The sequence below is a fragment of the Chionomys nivalis genome, chromosome 5, assembly GCF_950005125.1.
Source record: "Chionomys nivalis chromosome 5, mChiNiv1.1, whole genome shotgun sequence".
NCBI classification, from domain to species: Eukaryota; Metazoa; Chordata; class Mammalia; order Rodentia; family Cricetidae; genus Chionomys; species Chionomys nivalis.
The window spans coordinates 35,960,357-35,986,590 of NC_080090.1; positions in this window are offsets into that span (position 1 = coordinate 35,960,357).

Below are 26,234 nucleotides of genomic sequence, written 5' to 3' on the forward strand. Positions count from 1 at the left end.
GCAGAGTTTTAGGAACCATTTGCCCTGAGAACTCTATGAACACTAGAGAGATAGAGGCAAGGGTTCTTGTAGCCATTTGAGGTTAGAGTAATGAAAGAAAGGGGGAAGTCATGGTAGTTTCAGGAACTGGAGTAAAATGTGACCTAGTTTGAACATGCCGACATAGGGGAACAAGCTGCAGAGTGTGTCCATTTTAGAGATGACTGCAGGGATCAGGCTTGTTGCCCAATTACATTAAAATCTCTATTTCCCCTCATTATTTTTTATTACAATGATGACTATCCCAGAACAAGTAAACAAGTTTTCCTTTTGTTTCAGCCTGCTGACTATATCGCCCGTCAGACGGAAGGACCTACCTCTGAAGTTTCCTGTGTTTCCCTCTTTACTGTTATTAACATCATTTTTATTGATTCCTAGGGAATTTCACATCATGTACCCCAATCCCACTCATCTCCCAGTCCCTCCATATCTGCCCATCACCCTTGTAGTGCCCTCCAAAAGGAAAACTAAAAAAGAAATAATGAAAATAAGATAAAAAATAAGAAAATAAAATTGAATTAAAAAGTAAAAATACAAATAAGGATATCAATATCAATTAAAAAATAAACAAGCAAACAAACCAACAAAACACTTTACTCCTCTGTCTTTTTCACCTCTCTATTGCCTCTTCTTTTTTTTTTTTGTGGTATTGGGCGCTACTGCGTATCATGCAATACACACTTTTGTTCACACAGTTTCTCATGCAAATGTCCATTGTATGATGTATTGGTGGTCAGGTTCACGCCTCTGGTTTCTGCTACATCATCAGTACTGGACCCTCATGGAAACTCCTCTTAGATATCTTGCTGTTGTTCCAAGTCAGGGAGAACCTGTGACTATGGTTCTGCAGGACCAATCCCTTCACGTGCCCCAGCAGGTCACAGATGGGGTAGAGGTTGGGGTGTGTTATCGCAAAACCCTAAATGAGTGCCTGGATGGCAGCTGAACTGGTCAGTCCAGGCTGCTGGGACACTGAAGAATGGAGCCCGCTCTCCCATGACCATGTTTCCCCAAGTGTGTGTGTGTGTGTGTGTGTGTGTGTGTGTGTGTGTGTGTGTGTGTTGGGAGAACAACTCTCCTATTAAGGTCAACGATGGCTTTCTGGTGCCAAGGTCCAACATATGGTTCACATGGACCGCAGTGGTAAGACAGGTAACAGGCATCTACACAGATCCCATCTGTGGCAGGACCATGGTCCCAGAAGCCAGCAGCAGAGCAACTTGGAAACAGATCTCATCATGCACCTCGGCGGCAGCACAGGCCTGTCAGATTGTCAGGGGTCCAGCAGAGACATGGTTCCTGGACCCCAGGTGGTGATCCAGACAACAAGAAGTCACATGTGAGCTCCACCCATGACAGCGAGAAACACGAATCTCAACACAGACCCTGGCTGTGGCAGCCACAAACCCAGACATGGCCTCTGATGACAGCTTGGGCCTGGCACAGACCCTGGACATCTGCCCTGAGTCATGAACATCAACACGGACCCTGGCTGCCATGGGCCCACGGATCCGGGCATGGCCCTTGGCAGCAACTTGGGCGAGAGGACTCCACGGCCATGGGTGGTAGTGCAGGCCACTCCAGGCAGTGTGACAGCAGCTGCACATCCCGTGGACCCCAACATGGCTCAGAGACTGTTTCTTTTTTAAAGATTTATTTTAATTTTCAAAGAGAGGGAGAGAGTGTGTGTGTGTGTATTCATGTGAATTTGTGCTTGTGTAAGTGCTTCATGTACTCACTGAGTCCAGAAGGGGGCATTGTAACTCCTTTCAGCTGGAGTTACAGCCAGTTGTGAGTTGTCCAATGAGCGCTGGGAACCAAACTCAGGTGCTGTACAAGAGTAGCGCTCTTAAGCTCTGAACTATATGCCCAGCCTCCTTAACACTTTGACACCTATATCTTGCGTCTCCAAAGACTAGCCACTATTTTTGGATTCAAAAGAGCACTGGTAAAATGTTTGAGGCAGGGATGATGCAAAGGAACTCAGCCTTTCAGGTTCTTTTTATTCAGGTTCTATTTCTCTCATTTTAAAAAAAAAATCATTTGAGGGCTATTGCAATGGTGTTACATAATTCAAAGATCTGTCTTCAAAGACTATAAGCAGTTACATAGTGTCCCATCATAAACATCAAGAGGAAAACATTAGGCTGAACTCTTTGCCTGCCAGCATTCCTCCGTTCCATTCTTCTTGCTGCATGCTTTTTTTTTTTTTTTTTGGTGGTCCTATGCTTATTTTAAACAAGCAGCAAATGTAGGGTTATGAGGGACAATTTTGTATGTGAACTTGACTGGGTCTCAGGTGGCGAGATCTGCTATCAAGTATTCTTCTGGATATTGCTGTGAAGCTAGCCTTGGATGAGATTAGCATTTAAATCAGTAAAGCACATTGCTCCCCCCTAATGTGAATAAGTTTCATCCAAATCAGTAGGAAGTTCAAAGAGATAAAAGGAGAAGATAATTTCTCCTGTCTGAGATTTTGAACCTTAGATATAAGAGTTTATTGGAGGGAATCATTTATTAGTTTTGCCTCTTTCAAACTAAAACATAAACTTCATGAATCTCAAGTTTTCATATTGAAAACTATATCTTTACCCACCCTGGGGCTTAACTTGTTGACTACAGATTTTCAGGCTTCTGTGACTTTCTAATTATGAACCAACTTCTCACTGTGTGTGTTTGTGTGTATCTGTATGTGTGCCTACACATGTACAGACATACATGCGGAGTTATGCCTTCCATTTGTTTCAAATTTTTTTCACTCAAAACTCAACACTCAAAGCTCAAAGGAAGATCAGTGGGTCTCTTAGATCTTAAAGAAAGTCAGACTTATTTTAAAGGCTATTATCTTTTTCAAAAAAAGAAAGACCCAAGGAATCTTTCAAAAATTTTTTGCTTTTATGCTTGCTATGCAAGACAATTTGCTTTCTTCTGATCGTGCACCCTCCTCTGCCCTATGTCCACATTAGAAAAGCAAGTGCCCAGCTCCCTGGGAGAGTTTTTGTCTCCTTCTGTGAGCTTCTGCACCGTTAATGCGACCTCTCCCACTTTTACAAAAAGCAGCATGCATTGGCTCTCAACGTCGGAGCTGGCCGCAGACAGAAAGGGCACGCCAGGTGTTCTTCCATGCCAGGAGAAAGGCAGATACAAATATTCTCTAAAAACATATCAAAGTCTCCATAATCAAAATCATGAACACAAATTCTCCCACCTGGAATGGAAGATCTATTTATATGCATTTTTATCTGCCTGCAAGAAAATATTCTCCACACAAATTTTCTCCTCCACCTTTGAGTAAGATCATAATTTTTCCTAGGAAGAAAAGTCTGGAATCAGTCAGCACAAGGTAAGCATGCGGCAAGATACTGGGTAAGGAATGGATGATAAATTGGAGACAAAGAAGATGAAGGGGTTAAGCTAGCAAACTGATTCTCACTATACTTTCTTAGACCCTCAGCACTGTAAGATTCGAATTATTAAATCTCCTCCACAGGCAAATGTGTTCATACATTTCACCCTTCATTGATAGCATTGTCTTAGGTGGTTACGGAGCCTTTAGAAGGCTATAATGTGTATCTGATTCTAGTACCAGGTTCTGTTTCTGTATTTGCATGGTGTAAAAATTTCTTGTCATTCTATATGGATCACTAGTGCCTCCATGTTTTCCCTGCCATGTAGTCTATAGCCCCTGACCCCATGAGACAGAATCAACCTCCTTTTGCTTAACTTGCCTCACCTCAGTGAGAAAATAACTGATACAAATATCCTCAGGATGGTGTTCTGAGTCAAAGGAGAAGGATATTTGACCTCTAGTGGGTGGCTATGTGGAGTTTCAGGTCAGTTTGACCAATCAGTTCCAGGGTCTTCATTTCTGCCTAGGGTGACTTCTTTTAGGACCTGTGAATGTTTTGTGAGCATAATTAACATCCATAGTCAAAATATCTGAGTAAAGTTTTCTTTCTTTTTTATTGTTTTCATTTGTTTTGTTTGTTTGTTGTTTCTCTGTGTTGCTTTGGAGCCTCTCCTAGAACTAGCTCTGCAAACCAGATAGACCAGATTGGCCTTGAACTCACAGAGATCTGCCTGCCTCAGCCTCCCAAGTGCTGAGATTAAAGACGTGCACCACCACCACCCTGCAGTAAAGTTCTTATTTATTATTAATTTATTGGGATAAAACATCCAGTTAAATTCAAATGAATTCTTATATTCTTTACTGCACTGTTTTTCTCTCGTGTTATTCCTCAAATACTAGAAGGCCAACCTTGTACAATCTTTCACTTTAGAATCCGTAGCATTGTCTCCAGGAGTCAGGCAGATCCAGTATAGGTCAGCAAGCTGAGAAAGGGCCCTGCCTATACTGCTTTCTGAAGTCATTTCCTTCTCTTCCTATGAAACTTTCTGACTTTTCAACCTGTTATTGGCCTTGGACTCCAGGCAGCTTCTTTTCAACAATCTTTACTTTTTTCTTAAAGAAACAAAGACAGCTTTTCAGAATGCTCTTTGTTTAAGAGTCACATTCTGCTCAAAGATTAAAATTCCAGCCTTAGATGGACCTAGACCTTTGGGTTTTCTTCCCTGGGTGCTTTGTTCCCTCTGTGTTCCCTTTTTTTCACATTTATGCCCGTTCCTATCACTGGCTTCAATGATGTTTTATTTATGAATAACTGCATAAATATGTCTCAACTACATAGGCATGTTTTTAAACTCTAGGCCTATGAGACTATGCAAAAATTTCAATAAGACACGACAAAATGTAAGAGAGGGAGTAAAGGAAGAAAATTGAGTATATAAGACATACAAAGAATTCATTCAAGTTTTTGCTTTCAATGCTGTATTTATTCACTTAGTATTTACTGAGGACTTACTGCCTGCCAAAACACAGAGACAATCATGAACTGTATACATATTCTGAAGCCACTGACTAAAGACCTTACAGAACATGTATGACCCTCATCATCCAAGATAGGGCAAGGGAATGATGTTCTTGACTAAAAGACACATGATGTATCTACTTCACTGAGGCCTGAAACTGCTCAGTCTCCCTTTCTACAAACACAATGGAGACACAGAATTTGTAAGGTAAAATAATCCTATACCAAAAGGGGCATGTTAATGCAATATCTGCATGTGCGATTTTTCATCCCATAGTCTCCATTCATTTCTCAATGATTAGTATCACAGAATTTAAGATAATTTATATTTTGTCATCTATTCTCAAGTCAGTTGAGTGCTCTGTTACATTGATCCCAGAGATACATGGCAGAAAAGGCTACAGCTAACTCACAATGGCTAACAAGTGAGGAACCCCAGCTGGGCTGGAGAAAAATTCCATCAGAAGTCATTACTGGATGCATTTTATTATATATGTGGGTTTTCACATTTTACAGAGAACTTAATCCTCTTTGAAATTTAAATATGCAGAAACATTATTAGTCATCACTCCAATGTGATGAGAAGTCTGGAGAGAGAATTCATAGGCTTCTCATTTGAGGGAAGGCCAATCAGTGTTTACCCCGCAGAAGGCAAACTCAGAACACCAGAAGTAACAATCCACAACAGCAAAAGTCCAAGGATGCAAAAATGGGTGCTAGCCTTAGTCTGTTTTCATCTAGAAAAGTGGATGTGAGAAAGCATTGTGCTGCGAAAGTTCAAGTCTCTGATAATCAGGGTCATTCTCTACGGGCTAAATAGGAATCCCAGAGGAGAAATGAACTCCTTGTCACTGGAGGTATCCAAGATAATACATGATTTTCTGGAGCAGAATAAAATAAGAGAAAATAAAACTAACAATGGTCATGCAATTAATGATATATCCCTTCCTTATTAAGATCGCTATATCATATATTACTTACCACTTGTCACAAAGAGATGGGACATTTTCCCAATTTCTAGATAAGGACTGTGAGGCCAAGAGAAATGAAGTCTCTTATGTAAGATGATACAGAAAGTCAGAAAGCAGTAAATCAGGACAAGAAACCCACAACCAAAATGTCTTTTAAAAACATTTTGCTTGCTGGGCGGTGGTGGCGCACGCCTTTAATCCCTGCAGTCGGGAGGCAGAGGCAGGCGGAGCTCTGTGAGTTTGAGGTCAGCCTGGTCGACAAGAGCTAGTTTTGGAACAGGAACCAAAAGCTATGGAGAAACCCTGTCTCGAAAATCCAAAACAAAAAAAGCATTTTGCTTCTAGATACAAGTGAAAGACAAGGAGTTGCTTAATCTACATGGAACTAGGTTACTTGTTGAGCCAACTACACTGAACCTCACTCATTTTGTTATGAGCTGTCTAGCATTCAATTCTGTCTCTACTTATGTACTATTTCCTTGTTAAATGATATTTGTCAATTTTGTTTATTTTTTCACTGTATTTACTTATCTGTGGAATGAGATAATAGTCATATTTGCCCCAGGCAAGTAGAAGAAAACATAGTCCCTGACACATGTATTACACTTAATAGATTTCTTTATTATTAATGGAAATATTTGGGATTAAAAGTAAAAATATTTTGCAGTGCACTTTAATGATGTCCAATTAGAAACATCTATGCACAGATTTTCATGTGCCCTATTTAGTTAAATTATTTGTGTCTTTTCTTAATGCCTCTGGACTTGCTTGCGCACTCATATTCTCCTGGTTGCACTCTCTATCACTTGCTCTTCACTACTCAATCACAAAAGCCATTAAATAATGGTGAATTGATCCAAATTGATCGGCTTTCAGTTTGATGTTTTGTACTATATCTTTCAGGGTTAGGCAATACCCCATGACATCATCTACAAAACAAATATTAGAAAGGGTAGTCTGTTCTATATAACAGCCATGCTATTACAACTTGTAACTGGTGGGTTATGGAGATTTGCAGTCCTCAACTTTTCTCCAGGCACCAACTTCTCAGTGAAATCCTGATACTGTGTAATTTTTTTCCAATTCTCTTCTACATAGATTGTTCCTTATCTCCCATGCTTACGATCACTAGGCATGTCCATCTACAGGGAGCAATGTAGGTGGGATAAGCAGTATGGATAGCATCTTCTTCGTGCTTACTGTACATATTCTACAAAGGGGATATTATCCATATTCTTTTTTTTTCTTTTTTTTACAAAACAATCTCAACATAAACATCTTCATACCAATTTTTTTGTAACTTTTTTATTAAAAATTTCTGCCTCCTCCCCGCCTCCCTTTTCCCTCCCCCTCTCCCCACTCCCCATGCTCCACTCCCCTCCCCCTTCCTCTCCAGTCCCAAGAGCAGTCAGGGTTCCCTGCCCTGTGGGCAGTCCAAGGTCCTCCCCCCTCCATCCAGGTCTAGGAAGGTGAGCATTCAAACAGGCTAGGCTCCCACAAAGCCAGAACATGCAGTAGGATCAAAACCCAGTGCCATTGTCCAATTTTCACACATGTTTACCCTTTCAAATTCTCCTTGAATAAGTATCGGTATTTTATTGATTTCCTAATTAATTAACGAGTAAATTAAAATATTGGACTTTTTTTTTTTTTTTTTTTTGGTCTTTAAATTTATTCTTTGCTGGGTTTAATATGCGCCTGATTTCAGAGGAAGAAATGTCAAAGCGAAGCTATATTTTCCTAATATTATGTCACTTCTTTTTTTTTTCATTTTTTTTATTAATTAATTTATTTAATTATTAAAGATTTCTGCCTCTTCCCCGCCACCACCTCCATATTCTTAAACAACTCTTCAAAATGCATACTAACAGTATGCCCCAATTTCATACAAGAAAATGGAGGTTCATAGAAATACGGCACCTTGACAAAGTTTGTGTAGGTGCTACAAAAAGTAGGCTGGACTTCTAGATCAAAATTCTAAACTTTAGGTCATCACATTTGTGACTCTTCTTGCTAAATTTAACTATCAATAATCAAGATGAGCAACTTTAAGGCACAAGAGTTAGTTGTAGAAATTAAATGGAATATACACAATATTTCTCAATGATCTAAAATATAACTATTAATCCCATTAGATACGTACATACATATGTGTGTAAATGTACTTATTGAAAAATAGATTGATAACTACCATTCAAATGTTATTATATCCATATAAATGATTATTGGGAACTTCTTTTGTATTGAAAGTTTGTGATATATTATTTTGTGAGATTTATTATATACTTGAGCTTTATCCCAGTCTGGATAGAACCTTCCAGCTTATCTCAAATTTCTTCATGCTGTAGATTGCTGTTCTCCTACACCACAGCAGTGGAAACTCAACTGTTTGGCCATCTCAATTTCTGACTCACACATCACTCACAGCATAAGATACATTCCGGATAACTGCTACCAAATTATGACAATGCAATGCAAGTGATTTTAATTGAATGGCATGTGCATAAATACTGACTCCAGGAGAATAGGAAGGATGCAACACTAACTCAGTGCTACAATCGTGCAACAGCTAGCATCCTTATGTGGGTGCCTTGAAGGTTTCCTAACAAACAAATCACTTACAAACACATGTGTAGTGGGAGCTGCGGGCTGTGTTCCTGCCGCCCCAGCTCCTGGTTGCCTGGCTAGCTTATGCCCCGAAATAACAACACACAAACTGTATTCTTTTAAACACTGCTTGGCCCATTATATCTAGCCTCTTCTTGGCTAATTCTCACCTATTAATTTAGCCCATTTCTAATAATCTGTGTAGCACCCCAAGGTGCGCTTACCGGGAAGATTCTAGCCTACGTCTATCCTGGGTCAGAGCTTTATCGCCTCTGCCCTGGCGATGAGTTGCTTTGCGTCTGTCTCTGAGAGGAGCTGCCCTGCATCTGAGCTCACTTCCTCTTCCTACCAGCATTCTGTTCTGTTTACTCCACCCACCTATGTTCTAACCCATGAGGGCCAAGCAGTTTCTTTTTTAATTAACCAATGACCTTCCTCCATCACACATGAGTTGAGTGGCAAGGAGTTATGAAAGGTAGTGCCCTGACTTGTGGTTAGTAGAGGGATATTTTTACAAATCTTAGGGGAGAAATGGAGGAGGATAAAATAGTTACCATATTCAAGCTGGAGGGAGCCATGTACAGAAAGCCCTAAAATGGGAGAGCCTTTCAACTGAGGAATACATGCAGCTTCAGCAAATATTGTAAGAAAGGAGGTAGAAAAATTGTTTCAACTTAATTCTTCTTCCACAGGGCACCAATGCCTGTAGGAAGACAAAATAATTGGAAATAACAACTTCCCAAGGCAAGTAATAGGGGAAGTGATAATAGACATAGAGAAAAAACAGAAAAATATATAGGCACAAATGATTATAGAACAACTATACACCTCTGCTGTTTAGCTTACTGAGACCTATACAGAATATTACATGATATTTGAATAAAACCTCGTGAGTTAGAATGCATTCTTTCCCTGTCATCCTTATCTGTCTTCAAACGCTGTCTCCAAGGACAGTAGTTTCATCTGAAGCATCAGCAGCTTATCAAGACCAATGCACAACATTTCTAATCAAAGGCTCAGTTGCATATAAAAGAACTGGCAGCACACCTTCCAAGAATGGTCCTAACTCCTTCTACCAGTCCTAACCAACTCACCCCAACACTAGATGCCTCTGGGTCTGGTTGAGGTGATACTTCAGAGATCAGCCCTTTGGCTGTCAAGAGGTCACCTACGTGTTTCCCAATAGATTCTTGATTCTCTACATTACCACAGACCATAATATTTACAGAGTGACTGCTCCATCCTTCAGCATTGTACTTTATCCAGCTAGTCACCAAGTTGAGGATATGAAAAGACTTCTTTTGTTGACCACAATCTAGGTCATTATAAAATATCACTTCTTAGTAGACTTTAAGAACCACAATATGGTCTTTGGGCCTTTTCCTTTTCCATTTTCAAATGACCATTTGGGCCCAACCATATCCACTGTAGATTGTAATGTGGTTATGGTCATAACTTCGAGTTTTGCAATACAGCTTTATTATCTGCTTTGCCACTTCACTGATATGATATTTTAAGCTGCTTTATACATGATAATATGTTCCCATTGTCATCTTGCTAGGAAATTAAAATGGTTTTTAAGGTAATGACGTGCCATATTATGTTATGACTTTTAGTCTTTGACTTGAAAGCATTGTTTGTAATATTTACTCCAAATATAGAGATGTGCACCCAGGTCTAACGTTACCCGTTTCTGACTGCCTCTCCTCTCCGCGTGCTCAACATTTTGCCATTTATTCAAGCCTGCTGCAGAACCTGGGTGAATTATGACAATCTGAAGAAATCAAAGACTTCAGCCTGCTGGGAGGCTTGATTATCTCTTCAGAAAGTCCAGCAACAAACGACTAGAACAATAGAGCTATCTATCTGCAGGGTACAGTTAAGAAATACATTTCCTTTAAAAAGAATCAAAATGTCAGCTCAAGATAAATGTCTAGATGTTCAATTCATCAACATTGTCTCTTCTTCTTTAATTTAGTGAGAGGAAATGTCAGTTGTGACCAGCTCCTTCTAGATCAATATTACACACCAGCACTCCATGAGCAGAGATTTCAGGAGGAAAATGTCTCAGACCAGGACAGGTCCTAATTGTTTCTTTTAGTGCTGCTCTTTCCCAGCTCAGGAGGAAGGGACCATAATGCCACCATAAGGAGAGCACCCTAACTTCCTCCAAGGTACTCTCCAGCCTTCAGACTCTCAGGAAACAGGAATCATCATTGTACCATGTGTTGAATTATGATTTAAACCCTGACTGAAGTTTCCAACTACAATTTCTATAATCTTGAAATGTAAGCAAATGTGTTCAGTTTTCATTTTTTAAATTTTATGTGTGTGTGTGCATGTGCCTGTGTGAGAGGGGCTTTTTTGAACTTTAACTCACTAATCAACGTGTCATTGGTTCACATTAGTTCAATAAAATATAATATTCATCATAGATCTACATAATTTATTCTGAGTGCAGGGTACTTCTCACTTACAATGGTGCTACTTACATTAATCTTAACTTTTCAATGGGGTAAAGTAACGCCCGTTCAGTAGAAAGCATGCTATGTGGTTTGCATTTTGATCCTTCTTCCGTGTTAGTGTTCTGCAGTACAATCCTCTCTCAAATGCTGGTAGCAAACCAGATTTCTAGGGAGCCAAAAGATAGATCATGAGGAGAAACAACTGGGTCTATAGAATACTTTGATGCTAAGAAAGGATACTGCATATATTAGGTGCACTATTTGTACTTTTTGGATATGTTCCTTTTATCTTGAGCTATGGTTATTAAGCCACAATCCCATAGCTTTGTGTTGGTGTTATTGATTACTACCAAGAAGAAAGCATGAGCATGCTATGGTATCAGCACCAATTGCCTTCCTCTGGGTTCTGTTACTGCTATAGATTAGATCTTGAATGTCTCCCAAAGCACATATACTGAAGGTCTAGTTGATAGCATTTGGTGCATCTGGAAAGTGGCACAACCCTTGAGTTGTGAGGCCTAGCAGAAGGAAGTTCAGTCACAGGAAGTATGTCTTTGAAGGGGATATTGAGATCCTGTGTTTTTCTGTACTTCTGACCACCATCATTTGAATGGGTCTTTTCTGTCACAAATTCTCTTTAGGATATAGTGTGCAAAAAAAAAAAAAATCCAAAATCACAAGCTTGAGTGAATAGGAACTCAAAGCTCTGAAATTCTGAGCCCAAACAAATCTCTTCTCTCAGGTATTTTCTTACAGCGAGAGAATGATGACTAACTTAGGTATCTTATAATGATTATAAGCGGAAGGGTCTTATTTCCAAAACTGAAAGCATCTGGGTTAGATCCTTACAAGGAGAGGCACTCACAAGAAACTTAGAAAGTTGACCAGCAACAGAGGTGACAACATAGCATTCGTGGGAGCTTTGTACAGCCACATTAGTACTGGTAGATGACGGAGCTTTGCCCAAGTTTAAGGTATTTACTAATGACTCACTCACCTTGGTGATGCATTCAGCTGAGACAACTGGTGTATGTTTCTGATTATTAGGTCACAGACTGTCTTCCTAGAAGCCATTGGCTTTCCCACCATCATCATGAGGAATCCAACAGGGCTGCCATTTTCTACACAAGGACCCTGCTTCTTGCAGCGATTTCTGTGTTCCTGACCAGATTATCGAGAGAAACAAGAGGTTGCTGGAATAGGGAGAGAGGATTGCTCAAGAGAAAATAAACATGGGGAGAATGAGAGGATGTCTGTGGACTCTTCCTCATGGTCTGGGGGAGAAGATGCTACTGTTTCTTTACAATTCAATTTTCTTAATTTAGGGTATTTGGGAAAACTGCCATTTTTCAAATTTTAATACAACTGTATCTATTGACTTCTCTTGATCATTTTTCTTTAAAACAAAATAAAGTTGTCCCCTCCCCTCATTTCCTTCTGCTTTCCAGAGAAATAAATATGTGTGTATGTATTTTACATATATATACTTGCATCTATATATGTATGTATATGTGTGTATTATATATATATGCTTGCATCATATATATGTATATATGTATATGTGTGTGTATTTAAAATTTAAACTCATTTGGCAGCTTCCAATAACTTTCTTAACTGTTGTTTATTTTTCTGGAGCTTTCAAACACTGCATCAATCCGACTCCCCTTTTTCAGTTTTGCCAAGGCATTGAGAAGAATGCCCATCTATTTTACATTTCACTAGGTAGTCTTCACTTACAACAAGATATGCACAGCAGTCATTTAATCAAAGATTTGCTGAATTTGGACTTTGTGGTAGAAATTCTTGTTCTCAATCTTCTTGCTGAAAAGATATCACATATTTCTACCACTTATGGCTGAAACAATATATACAACCATTGTTTTTCTGAAACTATCATTCTGAGTCCCTTGTCTTTTTCTTGATTAAAACTCAGTTCCGAAGCCACTCTTCAAATCAGTTTCAACCGGATTGCTGCTGAAATTGAGCACCTTCCATATGACTCAAGAGAGACTACCATTCCCTCTTTCTTCAACTGGAACTATCTCCAGAGAAGTTATCAGATCCGAAAACAACAGGACCTCACTGAGTCTTTTTTTCCTCAGCATGAAGGTTAGTGTACAATTGACTTATCTCAGTGGAGCTTGTATTCTCTGTGAGACATGTTCTCTTCTGTAAGCAAGGAATGGGAACAAATCAGCCATCAGCAAGTGATGCTAAGCCTTATACCAAATATAATTCAGTGTGACAAAATGCCATAGTAAGGCCATGCATCCCTTCTGTGGAAATGAATGTATTCAATTTAAAACTGCAAAAATGTCATTTTGCCGCATTTTCTGATGGAAATGATTAAAACAACCTCCCTAGTTCATAAATGACAATTGCAGTGTTAGTTGTCTTTAGATGTAGACTAACAAGAATTAAGATCCTCTGATGCTGCATTTTTCTTTTGATCATTAGAACTCCCTAAAGCAATCAACTCTCACATGTGTTGAAAACCAGTAAAACTACTTGAATATATTCTTCCAATATGTATGTTTTATTTTAATTTTTATAGACTTATATAATGCTTTATTGCATCATGGTTATTTAAAATATACATGAAAAACTATATTTAAAAGGGCTATGTGAGCATTAAATTAACCATTTTAAAATATCTTTCTTACATGTTAGCTCTGTTTCGTCATTAGGCAATACTTTAAAGCAACATACACCTAGGAAAAGCAACCTTTTAAGATGCTCTCTTAAAAGAGCTTTCAAATGCCCTTCTAGGAAAATTTGATTTTCTCTGTGGCTGGTTCCATTAAAATATTTTGCACGGTCACTGCTTTTACTTCTAACAAACACACGCATATATATTATATATAATCTTATAGTATAAATGTCTTGACACAATCATTTCAGCACCTTTTTCTTTTTCTTGCATTCTACATGGTACTCTCTAAATCCACAATTTCTCCTCATGGGGAAAAAAAAACATGTTTATGTGAACTAAACTAGATGCACAAAGACAAGTACCTCAAGTTCTGCTTCATATGTAGAAACTAAAATGTTAGCCAAAAATAAAATAAGTATTCTAAGGCTTTGGGAAGAATGTGAGGTCAGAAGAAGCGAGTGGATGGGAGTGGCTAGATTTGATCAGTGCACACTGTATACATCTATGGAAACACCATGATAAACCTCATTAATATAAATGAGTTTTACATGTAAACAAACAAAACAGTTGTCCATATGACAGAGTCATCATAGTTGAAGCAGTAATGACTCCATTATCTACCCAGACACATAAAGACTCTAAAATGAGATGATGTACCAAAGTTAATGAAGCCTATCGCTTTACTGTGAAATAACATCACTTTAAAGCTCTGATGTTTCCTCAGCAGCACTTGAGATGGGATCTTGTGACATGTTCTCCAAGCAAGGACTTCAGTATCAACTCAAACATTACACACAGGGTAAGTTTTGTTTTCAAAAATATTTTTTTGACTTTCAGAATCTTTTTGGTTTTATGATATTGGCATATTTATGATAAGACATCTTTAGAAAAAAGCAAAATGTTTATTTATGCTTTGTGTGTGCCTAGCACCTAGTGACTACAGGTAATTTGATGTGGTAGTTTAAATAGGTTGTGCATGAGAAGAGTTGCATGGTGTGAGATTTTCAACAGGCAATATCATGTCTGTTCTTTAAACTTTCAGATTTGAGGGACATTATAATTTCAGATTGTCATATTAGGTTCCAGCTCTGTGGGTGCTAATTTTTCTCATTGTTCTAAAAAAAAAAAAACATTTGGCGAGTAAATCTGAGTATCTTGTGTACATTCATAAGAGATGACCATCAGTATCTGTTGAATGTGCCCAACCAATTGTGAGAACTGCTCCTGAGGAACATTGCTTCCCATCTTGGAGTTGAGGAGCCAATAAGATTCTGCTCTTTTATCTTCGGATAGTTCTTGAGTTAGTCCACTGTGCCTCATAACTCTCAAACAATGCTCATGCTTCCTTCATTTCTGTGTGATATCCATCATGGAATGTGCTGTGGGCTGAAGCGTCAATGAACTATGACCCTGTTTTCTAGTCTAGAAAATGGATCTTTGCAGTTCTGTCTTTTCACACTCCTAAGCCAAAGGGCAATTTTGACTTCTCTATTCAAAATTTACTACTTTTTAATAAAGGGAGGTAAAGAGAGATATAAATATAACCTTAGGGACAGCAGAGTCCAAGTGATAGGAGGCATAGTCCCTTTCTTGGAGTACTAACAATCTCACCTCTACTGTACAGAGTATGTGAGCTCCCCACGGGTCTCCCTCCTGACCCGAACTTAGACACAATACACATAGTAGCAGTTTGGTGATTATTTCCTACAGAATCCCCCCGGAGTTACCAATAATCCCACTCCTACTTTTGGCTTTTGATGAAGATCTTGAAGATATAGGGAAGTGATTGTAGGTAAATAATGGCTGTGTCTTGCGTGTCCAGAAGTAACTTTAAATGTATGACTTTGTTGATCTGTGCAGACAGATTTGAGTGTTTAAATTGAGAACGAACCATGGACCCTTAAAGTAGGTTTGCACATATGAGTATACTATATATAACTAGACCTATGCTTTTGAAACAGCAAAGCAGTAGTTCCCTTGGTAGAGTGACAGATTGTTTAGAGTTCTTTTATTTGAAACCCCTGTTCTTTCCCAAGGTACCTGTGCCTATGTATATAATTAAGTGTGCTCGTGAATGTGCAAGTTCTTTTGTCAACAATCCCAGTTCTCTCTATGTAACACCTGGTGGTATCTGTCACTTATTTCTAAGCCTTGGAGAATCACACAATAATATGCCGTGCAACTGCATAGATGCCCAAAGACAAAGCAGAGCTTCAGCTAAGACTCTGATTACATACTCAATTCTCAGGTCTCTAAAGACTTTGTGACCACACTCCTCCTTTATTTTCTTAGGATATAGTCTAAGCTTGTTTTTATACAACACTAGCATCGGCCCTATCAGTAATAGACTCAGCAATAAATTCTCACAGAGAGCAAGGGCTTCCTTGTGTCACAAGGAGGGGAGATGTGGTCAGAAAGTATTTCAGCTATAAGAATTTGACATCAACAATCATAAGGGTGAAAATGAGCTGAAAGATCGGAGTCAGTCAGTGTTATGCCAACACGTAGACTTTTATAAATATAAATTCAAAAACCTGCTTGTGACAAGACACAGTTGGAATAATATCTCCCTTCCTTAGCCACCAAAATAATCAAGGAGAAAAAATAAAGTAGAAATAAAAAAGGGAGAGTAGGGAAAGGAATTGTATTTGTCCTGATTCTGTATTATGTGCCAGACCCTGAGGTGTGCACTTTTGTCGATGTAATTTACTTAATGCCTGCAATAGCCCTGTAAAGTCGATTTTCATATCTTACCAACTTTAGATAAATATGATGTCATTAATCAAAGGTGAAGAAGCCTCAGAAGGTTTTGTTCAATTCCTGCTTCAGCACAGGTGTCAATGTAAAAGAGTCCAGGAGATAAAATTTCACCTCTCGTCTTCCCTTTTTATCCTTTAGAGAAAGCCTCTACCTCTGTGCTGTACAGGTCCAGGTAATAAACTCCTCCTTTGAAAGTCTTTTTGTTGCTTACTCTCTCTCTGTCCATTTAATGCTGTTGCTCAGAAGCCAAAACTCCCATCTGCCTCCTGCCAACCAAGCAAGGCTATTTACCCTATTGATCTCCCCAGCCACAGACCCTGAGAATTGTTCTTTCTTAACTCCCTACTTGCTGTCCTTCCTTTTGAGGTTGCATGTGGCTGTTAACCAAAATTGAAGTATGGAGTTCATGAGGATTTCTGATGGATACCTCTTGGTTTCTGAGCATACTCTGATCTCCCAATGCATGGAGCTCCTGACAGTCTTAACATTGCCCAGACTCATCTCCTGCCTACCAAGTTTCCCCTAACTAACTCTTTATATAAGGAAAACTCTCCTGCTGTCACAGTTGCTGAACAACCTAGGAAGCCTTTCCCAAACCCAAATACAGTTAGAGTTGGCTTGACTGCCTACCAGCAACATGTAAGTCTGCTTGCGTCCTTTCTGCTCTTGTATCATCGGGCAGAGCAGTTGTTCCAGACCATGCCAGCAAACAATAAGCTACTACTGGGAGAGGGGTTCATGATGTTTCCTTAAAATGTTATTCTTGAAGCTTTAATTTCATAATGCTCTTTCCAATGTCTGAAAACCTGGTATGTGAAAGCAGCTGTCAGTAACTCAGCAGAAAGTCCAGTGTTCCTGAAACAGCATCCTGGAATCCCATGCTTTCGCACATTCTTGGAGGAAGTCTTGCATTTGGTCCCCTGGCTGTTGCTAGGGTGACTCCATGCTTTCTTATTATTCTCTGCATAGCAATGATAGTAGGAATAAAATATATTTTGTGAAACAGTAAACATCCATGGGTAATTTCAAGATCTGAAATCTCAGACCCACATATGAATCTGACACTTTTCACAGAATCATGTAACTGTCACAAATACCTGCACTCAAAATCTCTCTTTTCTGAATTTCTCCCCAAATTAAACTGGCATACAGAATTTTGTACTGAATTCTAGTAAGTATTCCTAAACAGAGGATAGGGTAGTAAGCTTTAGAGCAGTTATTTGGAAATAAATGATGGAGAATTAGTCTTGAGAGAAATGGGCTCCTAACAAGATTAAGATGTAATGTTGGGCAATGCAAACTTTACACAGCAAGTGGTCAGCAAGAGCGAGTAGCCAATAACTGTTCACTTGCCTTCTCTTATACCCAAAAGGTATTGGATAATAGAACCCAAACCTCATGGTTCTAATAGATGTCATAATTGCCATTGATGGCAACAGAAAGTGATTGATAGATTTTTATGATGTTCTTACTCCAATTTGCCAGAGGGGTCTAATCACTAAAGAAAAATGAAGAAGTCAATGTACGTTACCTAATTGTTTCTAGATGGTGCCATAAGTACTTCTATACATGAAGGCAATACCTTGTTGGAGAAACAAGAACCCTTAAAAAGCTATATTCTAGCTTGTTTTGTTCGATAACTGCAATCGGGCCTTTTTGAAAAATCTCACCTGGAAGCCCTTGGCATAAATCCTTAGTGTTTTTTGTCTTTTTCTTTCATTTTCCTGTTACTATAACAAATTACCCTGATAAAATGCATCTTCATGGAAAAAGAGTTGATTGTGGCTCCAAGTTGCAGGTATAGTCTATTATGATGAAGCCAGTGCAGCACAAGCTAAGGGTACCTTGCACATCACCTCTAAACCAGGATGCAACGAGCAGTGACTGCTTCCTATGGCCCAGCTTCTTTCCCCCATTTTATATAATCCAGGATCCACATCAACTAACCTAACCAAGACACTCCCTCACAGGCACGCGCACACACCTATTTTTAGATTCTGTTGACAATTAAGACTAGCCACCAAAGGACACTTATTCATCCTGGCTGCCTTTAGATGAGAGCTTAAGAGGGAAGGGGACCTGGTACAAACACTTAGCAGCGTGTATTAGTGTCAAGGGCTCCATACACTTTTTAATCCAATGCCTCATCTGCACAGCTATGGAAGCCCCAAAGCCAAAGGCATGTTTATCCAGCCATTCCACTGGCTCTAGCACAAAGGGTTTTACTTCTTTGTGTGCTCCATAGACCCATCTGTAGGACCTGTTTTATCACCATAGGAAAGGCCACCCTCCAGTTTCAACATCTCTACGTGATGCCGTGTTCACCAACTCAAGCCTAGGACTGGAAAGTGAACGTTATGAGACAAAACTGATTCTCTGTTGATGCCTGACTTTCCAGTTCAAAGATGACTGTCTTCCATGGGTCTCTTCATCACGCCTCTTGTAGAAAGCAAAGGAGCTCTCTAAAGTCTCGTTCATAACGCTGCCTTAATAATCTAATAACCACAAATATCCCACATTTGTGTACCATTACATTGAGGATTTCAATGTCTGACCTGGATGTCTTAATAGAAATATTCATCCCACAATACTTTTATTTAAAAAATAAGCAATAACAGCCAAAATCAATCTTAGCCACTGAAACAGAGCCTTCATACACATTCCGTGACAGACACTATCCCAAGGAACAACATTAAGATAGGTTTGAATGTTATCTTAGGGTTTCTATTGCTGTGATGAAACACTATGACCAAAATCAAGCTGGGGAGGAAAGAGTTTATTTAGCTAACACTTCCACATTGTAGTCCATCATTGAAGGAAGGTAGGAGAGGACCTTAAACAGGGTTGGAACCTGGAGGCAGGAGCTGATACAGAGGCCATGGAGGTGAGTTGCTTATCGGCTTTCTTCCCCTGGCTTGCTCAGCCTGCCTTCTTTGTGGAGCCCAGGACCAGCAAAATGGGCTAGACCCTTCCCTATAAATCACTAATGAAGAAAATACTTATAGCTGGATCCTAGGGAGACATTTTCCCAGTTGAGGCTCCCTCCTCTCTGATGACTCTAGTCTGTGTCAAGTTGACATAAAACTAGTGAACACAACTGTGAATATTAGTCTTTTGGATAATTTAGCACAGTGGCATGGCTCTCCCAGGACCTTTTCTTATCATTATAGATAAATAAAAATAAATAACAGGAAATTAGGAAGACTGTAGAGTTCTTGAGAGTGCTTTGTTTTTGCTCTGCAGAAAGTAATTTTGCATATGGACTCTATGTGCAATATCTTATGACAACAGCTCCAAGAGACTGAAAGAAGATATGCTGCGGACATGTTTCATATATGCTGGGGACATGTTTCATATATGCTGGGGACATGCTTCATGCTAACCCGGTGTTTGATATTCGAATGTCTGTATTGGATCCATTTAACTAGGTGCAAGAATCAATAATTAAGATTCAATAAAGATAATTAACTACTCTCGAATAAATTCTTCCCTTAAAGATATTGCCTTCTTGAACTCACAGACATTACATTAGATTTTCAACTAAATCAGCGTCTTTATATGCTCCCTTTATATGCTGTTGTATCATACAATAACTTGGTTGAGATGGTCAGCAACTGTTTTGAAAGAAGCATGTTGATCAATATCAGGCATGACCAAACTTGATCAATTTTTCTTTTGCAAAATATACTGCTGGTTTTTCACAAGGAAAATTTCCATAAATTTTATTAATTTCTCAAAACATTTGAAACCTAGAAGTATGTATGCAACCAAGAGTCTGGAGGTACTACCCTTCCAGGAAGCACACTTGGCCATGTCAGTTTCTTACTAACTGGCCGTTTACAGGCTCTACTAGCAGTCTCTCTACTCAGTACCAGAGGCAGCCGGAGCATTTATCATTCCTACTTACTCCATATTTATTTATTTATTTATTTATTTATTTATTTATTTATTTATTTATTTAAGATTTCTGCCTTCTCCCTGCCACCACCTCCCATTTCCCTCCCCCTCCCCCATCAAGTTCCCCTCCCTCATCATCCCTAAGAGTAATCCGGGTTCCCTGCCCTGTGGGAAGTCCAAGGACCACCCACCTCCATCCAGGTCTGGTAAGGTGAGCATCCAAACTGCCTAGGCTCCCACAAAGCCAGTACGTGCAGTAGGATCAAAAACCCATTGCCATTGTTCTTGAGTTCTCAGTAGTCCTCATTGTCCATTATTTTCAGCAAGTCCGGTTTTATCCCATGCTTTTTCAGACCCAGGCCAGCTGGCCTTGGTGAGTTCCTGATAGAACATCCCCATTGTCTCAGTGTATTTGAAATCATCTTTCCCTCCTTACTATGTACCTACACAGGCTTTCTCTTTATCTGTGCAAATATACCTGCTGACCCAAATTACCCCTCGAAATAGTTTGTGTTTCTCATTCTGGAAATATTAGTGGCAGCAGAGTGTGTGCTCCTCTTTCCTCTGTGTTTCAAGCACATCAGACACACCCAACCAGACAGTTTTTCTGTCTGAGTAAATCAACCTCATGCTTGTCATAGTCCTCTCTGACAGCACAGTGTGTCATCTTCAGCTTTCTTATCCCTCATCCCCAGGAAGGCATTTCCCACCCAGGAGAGGATGCCTGCATTGAGCAGTTGCTTGTGTCTGTGCTTCACATTGGTCCCCTTGTCAGTCTTGAGAATTTACAATCAAACTCTTGAGTCCAAAACTACTTCAATGGAAATGTAAAGCTCTGATCCTGTCCTGTAATAAACTTCAAACCCAAGGCACAAAATAATACAATGTATAGCTGATTTCCTTTTCTTTCTTATCTTGAACATAATCTAATATTTCTAAGATTTCCACTGAAGAATAGAAAAGTGTGGTTGACCAGTGAGTCGCAGACATTTTCCTGTTTGTGCAGGAGCTCCCGCAAGATTCGTGGCACCATCACACCACTTACTGGCTAATGAAGGAAGAAATGATTTGGCTGTAACAAAGTACTGCTAGATAGTATCCAGTTTCATGAAAATATGTGTAGTTGTTGTACATTGATCCTATAGGTTTCCAGTAGGTTCCATGGGCAAGGGTGTCATTAAAGAGGTTAAACTCATGTCCGAGACTATGAGCTAAAACCCGGTTCTAAAAGTGCTTGTTTCTTAATTTTTTATTTAGTATAATTAAATTTTAATCAAAATACAATTACATCATTGCCACTTCCCTTTACTCACTCCAATAACCCCTTATTTTATTTAATTAAAATTTTAGTGTTTATGCCCTTGTCTCAAGTCTCCAGTTCAACATTAATGGACCTTTAGTCATACTATCTTCAGTAGTCTCAGCTTGGTTTCTAAAATTAAAAGGTAGAAAAATAAATTGAAATGGGCTCTTTTAAAAGTCCTATGTGATGTAACATTAGGGTAAGTATGAAGCCTTAACAAAGGTTAGGCCCATAGAAGACTTTAACTTTTCAGAAACTACAACCAGCAAAAGTTATTACAAAAGCAGTTTCATGGGCTCATCTCAAGTAATACAAAGGGGACACCACCTAATGACACTTCACAACTGTGATTCAGGTGGGTCTACGAACCTCCACTGCTGAAATCAAGAGTCCAGCATCCTCAGCAACAGCATCCCTGTAGGATTCTCAACACCCTTCCTGTGAACCTGCTGGCTGATTCCTCTTCCTGCTGTTTGCCTACTCTGAGTTCTTTCCTTAATACCAATGCAAAAGTAACAGAGAGGTATAAAGAGGGAGACAAGAAGAAGTGAGGTTGTAGTATATTCTTGCTGGTGATCTGTGCATTTATCCTACATGTGTGCTATATTTCAGGACACCCTGGAACAAGAAGGTGGATCTCTTCTTTACACACTGTTTAGAACATTCTAGTCTTCTCTCTTCTCTGTTGCAAATGAGTTTTGCTTTCTGTTGCACGTTTTATTAAGTCATATACCGCATACAACCCTATTTACAATGTGGTAAGAAAGAGTTGCTGATTGAATAGAAGGTCATTTCATGATTACTCCCCTCACATTTCAATGATCTCTTTCCTGACCATATTTTAATAAGAACAGCAGCACTGCTCAGTTTGAGACACATCAGGGATCTCCACTTGCCAGCCCTTTTCACCCTTCCAATTCCTCTCTAAATGACTAGAGAAAAACTTGACCTTCTGGAGCACAAACCCCAATGCCCTGTCAGCGAGAGAGAAAAGAAGCACATTTGTGGATATTAATAGCTTTGTTCTTTTTGCAAATTAAAGTCCATATTTTATTCAAGTTTCCTTATTTTTACCTAGTATCATTTTTTTTTTGTTTAAGCATCCTCTCAAAGATGTCATGTTTACTTAGATTATATAGTTTCTATGCTTCTTTTGTCTTTATCAGCTTTTACTGGTATGTTTCCTCCAAAACTTTTAATGATTGTAAAACAAACATAACATAAAATTACCATCTTCAGCATGATGAGTGTACCACTCAATGGCATTAAATGCAATAACAATATTGTACACTCATTACTGACAACTAGCTTCACAAATATTTCTATGTATGAATTTAAATCTATAATCATGAAGGAATAATTTATCATCCTGTCCTTAGTACCTGGAAGCTGCCCCTTATTTTCTATGTCTATAATGTTAACTGTTCTAAGAACTTTATGTAAATAGACCCAATAATTTCCTTTTTGCCTTCAGTAAGATGTTTGAATGATTATGAAAAGGGTTAAGAAACAGAAAGAAAGTCTTTGACCCACTTGGGTCTCATAAGAACAAAACAAGAAATTAGCATCCAAGACTGGCCTTAAAGAAGTGAACTGAAATCTATCTCCCAGGCAAATGAAAGAAGGAACTTCATCCCAGAAAGAGGGAGAAGGAAATACTATTCTTCACAATCACATAAAAGAAAGAAAATTAAATTGCTCAAAGAGATAATAAAGATACCTGTTACATTTACAACATAAGATGCTAAAATAAGACCCACATACAATAGTCCAAGCCAGTGAATCAGCATTTTATAAAAATTTGATGACCCCAAGAGATAACAATGAGAAGAGGTTTGGAGGGCCACTGGCAGAAACCCAGGAAATAGTTCTGATGAGTAAGGACATGTGTCTCCCAGTCTGTCGAATGTAAGGCAAACAAGGACAAGTAGAATGAAAAACCATGACTGTTAAGGAAAAAGAAGACAGGATGCTGTTTCCGGTCGTTTTGGAAAGTCTGTAACCTTCCAACAAAGGGGGAAGCATTGTCTTTTATTCCAAGATCAAAGGAAGTTTTTTGGTGCTGATAATTGAGTTACTGGGCCATAGGCTTCAGAAGTTGGGGCGGCAACTAAGAGAGCTCCTGAAAAGGTTCTGATTGACTGGGTCATCTCTCCCTATTAGGGGTTGTGAGGGGTAAGAAAAGCTTGGGTACCAGTCTCCAAGCCAACAACTTAAAAGTTCACATCTCTCTTGCTAGTGCCCTTTAAACAGAACTACTAATTGCATTCTTGGGCATAGCTGGTCATGAACATGGGTGTGTTGTATGAGTCAGCTGTCTGTCACTGTTATGTAATGTCTGAATTAATCAACTTATAAAAAAGAAAGGGTGATTTTTGGCTCAAGTTTGTGGAGTTTTGAATCCATGGTGACTTGACTGTTTAGTTAGCTCTTAGGAAGCACACGGTATCATGACAGGGGATAGTGGTGGAGGAAACTGTTCACCTCGTGATGGTGAGTCTGGAAAGCAAGCAGAATAAAACTCAAGGCCTGGGGTTCCAGTTTACTTCAAGGAGAGGCTTTCAGACACCTAACTTCCTCCCTATTTGACTCTTTACCTTCTAAAAGCTTTCATTAGCACCAGAGAAGGGAATCAAACCTTCAATCTTGAGCCTTTAGGAAACATTATACCACACAACAGCATACACACATGGCCATAATAGGATTCTCTTGCCTTTAACATTGTCAGGTTTAAGGTACTCACCTGGGAATGAACTACTTCTACAACACACAAAAAAAATCTGAATCAGCCCGTGCTGGTGCTTATATCAAGAGAAGGGAACAAAAGCAGAGAGGTGGGAAGAAGATGATGAGAAATACAGGAGTAAGACCCATACCCATCTGGCTAGTGACACACTTGTAAGGAAAAATGTAATCAAGAGGTACAATAGAAAAGGATGGTGGTGGATCAGGGAAGACCTCATATAGCCATGGATAATGATGAAGGGATCTCAGTTCTTTCTTATGGGCAGTGGCAGTAGTGGGCACTGAGAGCCATGATGAAGAGGCACAATGTTGAGCCAGAGCTACCAAAGCTCTCTCTAGGCTGCATCTTCTGATCTATTTTTCTATGCAATTTGTTTCTACTCACTTTGCTTTGACACACCTCATTAAACATAAGTATGGAACAAGTGAGCAGGGCCTAGTGTCTGCAGTGGCAGCAGTCACTTAGCATGAAGGGAGCAGGTCAAGGAAGCAGCAGTCAGGGTGAAAAGCAAGTTTACTTCCCTGCAGAGCGACATCCATCTCATCCGCCAATGAATTGGATAAACATTGGGCAAACAGCTTCCGGCCATGGGGGCTGCTGATCTGAAATGAAATGAGCTACTGTATCGCCACCGGTTTTCTAATCCTCAATAATTTGCTAAACCCCTGATAAGACTGAAGAAGATGCCACTGAAGATGCAAATAGATAGACCTGTTTTCATATGATCGTAAAGAATCAGGCAAACCCAGCCTGTGGAGAGTCAAGACATACTACAGAACCTTAGAGAGGTGGTAGATTTTTCTCCTCATAGTGAATGAGAAATCTGGAAATTAGTGACTAGCTGCAGGGGGCACAAAACTGAGTCATCTGAGTCTTTTTACCCATGTATTGTCAGTAAATATTCTTTGAGCATATTACTTTCTCAACTGGTCATTGTTCAGATACAAATAGGAGGCAGTGAGATGGTTCGGTGGGTAAAAACATTTATATCACAAGATGTGAGACTGATCCGAAGAACTCACATAAAGGTGGAAGAAGAAGCCGGGCGGTGGTGGCGCACACCTTTAATCCCAGCACTCGGGAGGCAGAGGCAGGAGGATCTCTGTGAGTTCGAGACCAGCCTGGTCTACAAGAGCTAGTTCCAGGACAGGCTCCAAAACCACAGAGAAACCTTGTCTCGAAAAACCAAAAAAAAAAAAAAAAAAAAAAAAAAAAAAGGTGGAAGAAGAAAACACTCCCACAAAATCTTCCACTAATCTCCACACATGAACAGCCTACACACAAACCACACATATGCCCAGACAATACTGATAATGTCTTTTTAATTTAGAAATATGAATAGACTTCCTCTTAATGTGGAGATTATAAAATTCTTACCTATGAACTCCATATGATTAACTTCTCATGGACAACATCTAGGTTTGAAGGTCAGCATCTCGGAACCCTCCGGCACAGAGGGTAGGGTTTGCAGTCACTCTGACAGACTCCAATGCGACACTTCTGGGCAAATCATTTCATCTCCTTAGGACTCTCATTCTTCACCTGTGAAATGGAAAAGGTGATAATGTCCCCATCTTATGGTTAAAGGACAATAAAACGAGTCTGATGAGTATGCATCAATACATCTAAAGCTTTGAGTGTTTAGTAAGTACTAAATCTCTCTCTCCCTCCCTCCTTCCCTCTCTCTCTCTGTCTCTCTCTCCCTCTGTGTGTGTGTGTATATGTGTGTGTGCGTGCACGCGCACACGCACCTGCATAAACAAAAAAACCTACAAACCTGTTCAAATCCTTCAGTTACTGCTGTTTGTAATTTCATCTATTGCACTTCCATCCTTACAAACACAAAATTCTCACACAATATTGAGCTTTTCTGTTGTGGTCTTCACGAACTTCCTCACCCATTTCTTTTATTTCAGAACACTCGA